The sequence below is a fragment of the Berghia stephanieae genome, chromosome 10 (genome assembly GCF_034508935.2).
Source record: "Berghia stephanieae isolate SIO BIC M18660-M18661 chromosome 10, UCSD_Bste_1.3, whole genome shotgun sequence".
Classification (NCBI taxonomy): Eukaryota; Metazoa; Mollusca; class Gastropoda; order Nudibranchia; family Aeolidiidae; genus Berghia; species Berghia stephanieae.
The window spans coordinates 43,504,934-43,509,598 of record NC_088369.1 but is presented as its reverse complement, the minus strand read 5'-3'; positions in this window follow the sequence as shown (position 1 = coordinate 43,509,598).

Genomic DNA, 4,665 nt, shown 5'->3' with positions numbered 1-4,665 from the left:
TTTTTTTTTTATTTTATTTTATTTTTTTTTTTTTATTTTTTATTATTATTTTATTTTATTTTTTCATTTTATGAGGGGAGGGGGGTGCGATTTTTTTATGAGGGTAATAAAGATCTGAAAAAAAATGTAAGAGGGGTGGACTTGAAGTAAAAATATTAAAATAGGGGTAGGACAAATAATCATAAATGATGTCGAAAGGGAAAAAGGGGAAGGGAAAATTTATGGGAAAAAAAAACCCCTTTTCATTACTCTCCGTTTTCCAAATGGAAAATGTAAACATCTTCATCATCTTCAATTTCTACATCACATACCACCACCTCCCCCAACACACCTCCACCGCACCAGCACCTCATTTTTTTCCCGGTTCCACCAAAAAAAGGTTTTGAGCAAAAAAGAAACTTCAATGGCTCAAAATTTCCTCTTTGGTTTTCATTTTGGAGGATTCGAAGAACTTTGCCTCTGTAATTGGTCTGCCTTCGCCCTGGGGTGCCCGAAATTGGGGACAAAGGGGAAAGAAATGAAGGTAAGAGAAAACTTCTTTTTTAAAAACGAAGGAAGCAATCCAAAGACAATTTTTTCTACGGTATTCCAAAACCTTGTGGCACTACCCCAAACGCGTGATAATAGTAAAATAATAAAAATAAAAAAAAAATAAAAAATAAAAAAAAATAAAAATAAAATAATAATAATAATAAAATAATAATAAATAATAACAAAAGAAAAAAGAAAAAAAGAAGGAAAAAAAAGAAGAAGAAAACAAAAAACAAAAAAACAAAAACAAAAACAACAACAACAAGTACAAGAAGAAAAAAAGAGAAGAACAAGAAAAAGAACAAAAAAGAAGAAGAAAAAAGAAGAAAAGAAGAAAAAAGAAGAAGAAGAAGAAGAAGAAAAGAAAAAAGAAAGAAAAGGAAAAGAAGAAGAAAAGAAAAAAGAAGAAGAACAAAAATTATCCATTTTTATCTATTATAAAAAAAAAATCCAATTACATATCTTCTAGTACGCCCCCTCCTTCGGCCTCTAAATCATGTGTCATCGCATTCGTCATTGCCCTTTTCATTGTTGTTTTGAGAACTGTAGGTGCCCGTGCCCTTTTTTTTACTCCCCCGGCCCGCAAAGCTTTGGAGTTCCGACTGGACGTGAGGTCTATGCCCTTTTTTTCCGGGGAAGTCTTTGGCCCCCAATCCCCCCCCTGTTGGTTTTGATTCCCGTTTGTTTTAATTGGGGGGAAAATGTTTGTGGGTGTTGATGATGATGAGATGATGATGTATGATGAGATGATGTGATGATGGAGATGGGGGAATATTGCGATGGGGTAATAGTGGTGCTTTGGTGGTGTGGTGGGAGATGATAAAGATGATGAATTTAAAAAAAAATTATTTTTTTTTTTTTTTGGGTGTGTGTGTGGTGTGTGTGGTGAGAGAGAGAGGAGTATGGTTTTGTGTGTGGGGGTATTGGTCTTGTGGTTACACCGTTTCAGGGGGGAAGGTTGGTTCGACTCTCCGACGCATATTGACCCTTTGGGGAAAAGGTCTTTTTCCTTTCTAGTACTCAAGTAAAATTTAACACTTGTCCAAAAAAAAAATTTAACAGGGGTCTTTCCCCCTTTACATGAAAAAAGTTTTTTTTGGGCCCGGGGGCCCCCCTTGTAAAGCCTTTGAGCCATTTAATGGATATTTTTTTATATAAAAAACTTATTTTTTTGTGTAGATGTATGTGGTTTTGTGGTGTGTGTGTGTCGGGTGTGTGTGTGGGGGGGGGGGTGTATGTGTGTGTGTAGGGGGTGAGTGTGTGGTGTGGGGGGGGGGTGTGCGAGTGTGTGTATGTGTGTGTTTATGTATTTATGTGTGTGTATGTGGTATGTGGTATGTGTGTTTGTGTGAGTGTGTGTAGTGGTGTGTATGTGTGTATTGGTATGTGTGTATGTGTTGTATGTGGTATTGGGGTGTATGTTGGTTTATGTGTGCATGTTGTATGTGTGTGTATGTTGTATGTGTGTGTGTAGTTGGGGTATATAGCATTGTGGGCGTTTGATACGACATGTCTTGTGACCTATTTAAGGTCATCCACACATAACACCAGTCTGAAGGGGTTTGTCTTTTTTCAAACCGCCGAAACCCGACGAAAACCCCACAATCCCCACAAAGTTATGGAAGTGGTACAGAGGGGAGTGAACCTGGAACTCAGGGAAAAAGTACATCTTGGGGGGCTGAACCTGGGATGGGTTTCGTCGGGGTTTTGTAAAAAATAATTAGTGCTTTTGTCGAAAACCCCCCGAAACCCGCCGAAACCCACACTATCCGCAAAAAATGGGAAGTAGAGACCCAGGGAAGTGTATACCAGGGCGGGAGTGAACTGAGACTGTGGTTATCAGCGGGTTTCGTAAAAAAGACACACCAGTCTGAGAGGCGGTAAGACACATTTAAAATACGAGTAGTACCTGATTTGAATTTGGCAGCGCAGTGTAAAGGTGCATTCCAGCGTCGTCTACTGGCGAGGCGTTGGCGCCTTTACGAAGGAGGTGCTTGGTTACCCTGTAGAAGCCGTTAGCACGGGCTATGTGAAGCTTGGGAAAATGGAAAAATAAAAACAACCATTGGGACAATGGTTTTAAAGAAATGTATCCTATTCCTCTCCTCCCCTCTCTCTCTCTTTTCCCTCTGTTTTTCTCTCCTCTCTCTCCCCCTTTTTCTCTCTTTCTTCTTCTCTTTCTCTCTCTTTCTCTCTCTTCTCTCTCTCTTTCTTTTTTCTTCTCCCCCTCTTTTTTCTCTCCCTCCTTCCTCTTTCTCTCTTTTTTCCTTTCTCTCTTTTTCCTCCCCTTCCCTTTTCCCTTTCTCTCTCTTTTCTCTTCTCTCCCCTTTTCTCTTTCTTCTCTCTCCTCTTCTCTCTCCCTTCTCTCTCTCTTTTTCTTTTCTCTCTTTCTCTCTCCCCCTTTCTCTCTCTCTCCTCTCTCTCTCTCTCTCTCTCTTTCTTTCTTTCTTTCTTTCTTCTTTCTTTCCTTCTCTCTCTGTCTCTCTCTCCCTCTCTCTCTCTCTCTCTATATATATATAATATATATATATATATATATATATATATATATGTATATATATATTATATATATATATATAGTTGAGTCCATGGAAAGCTTTTTGGGGCCAACATTCTCTCATCGTAAAATGATAAATACCATTAAACAGGGTTATCTCTACTGAGAAAAACTGATCATATCGCCTAATAGGCTCATCAAGTCTCGTCCTACACTTAAGGTTTTTCCCGTTGGCTAGTGATCCTTTGTAAAGCGCTTTGGAGTACGTTTGGTGGATATTGCGCTATCTAAATGCCCAAGGGTTGTTTTTTGGTTGTTTTTTTTTTTGGGGGGGGGTTTCTTGTTTTGTTTGTTTTTTGTTGTTTTTTGGGGGTATTTTTTGGGGGGGGGGGGTGGGGGGAGGGGGGGGGGGGGAAAGGGGGGAAAAGGAGGAAGGTTTGGTGTGTTGTTGTTTTTTTTTTGTTTTTTTTTTTTTTGTGTTTTTTTGTTGTTTGTTGAAATTTTTTTTGTTTTTGTTTTGTTTTTTTTTTTTTTTTTTTTTCCGGGGAGGGGGGGGGGGGAGTTAGGTTGTCGTATTCTCCAAAATTCCCCGGTTATGGACGGATAAATGAAGTTTGGGCGTCACAACGCTCTTTGGCATTGTTTTAACCGCCATGGTGGGTTATTAGCAGGCATTTATTTTCGCAAATTCGTCTAGCAGACACTACACGGTTAAGTTACATGCGAAATTTTCTTGTTATTACGATCCCTTGCTCTGGCGGTCAGTGCGGTTTTATCTAAACCATAGCATGAATAGACTTACGAGGGTGACGCCACGTAAAGAGTTTGATCAAGGTCAAAGCCAGTAGAACAACGACTTAATGTTCCCTCTCCATCAATTTGCACTGGCGACCCCGTATCTGTTTCATGCCTCTTCCCTGTCAAACCCTTTATAGAGACAAATTATAAATAATAATAATAATAATAATAATAATAATAATAATAATAAAATAATAAAAAAAAATAATAATAATAATAATAATAATATAATAATAATGATAATAAAATTTAAAAAAAATAATAATAATAATTTAAATTTTAAATAATAATAATAATAATAATAAAATAATAAATATAATAATAAAATAATAATAAAAAAATAATAATAAATAAAAATAATAATGAAAATAATAATAATAATAATAATAATTATAATAAAATAATAATAATAATAATAATTTAAAAATATTTAAAAATAAAATAATAAAAATAATAATAAAAATAATAATAAAAATAAATAATAATCATAATCATAATATAAAATAAAATATTATTAATTATTATTATTATTTTATTATTATTATTATTATTATTATATTAAAATTTTTTATTATTTATTATCATAAAAAGGCATTTATATAGCACTTTACCCCCTTGTCAAGGCTCTGGGCGCTTTACAGTGATATAAAAGAAAACGTATTCAATAAGACAATTTTTATAAAAAAGGATACGAATTCAATTTAACAACAAAATATGATAATAATATTGCAACATTAAAACGTATAAAGATAAAGCTTTTAAAACGAGATTTGAACGTTGTCAACATTTATCTAAAAATAATAGTATTCTTACCAATTCATGTGGCTTGTGGTAGACAC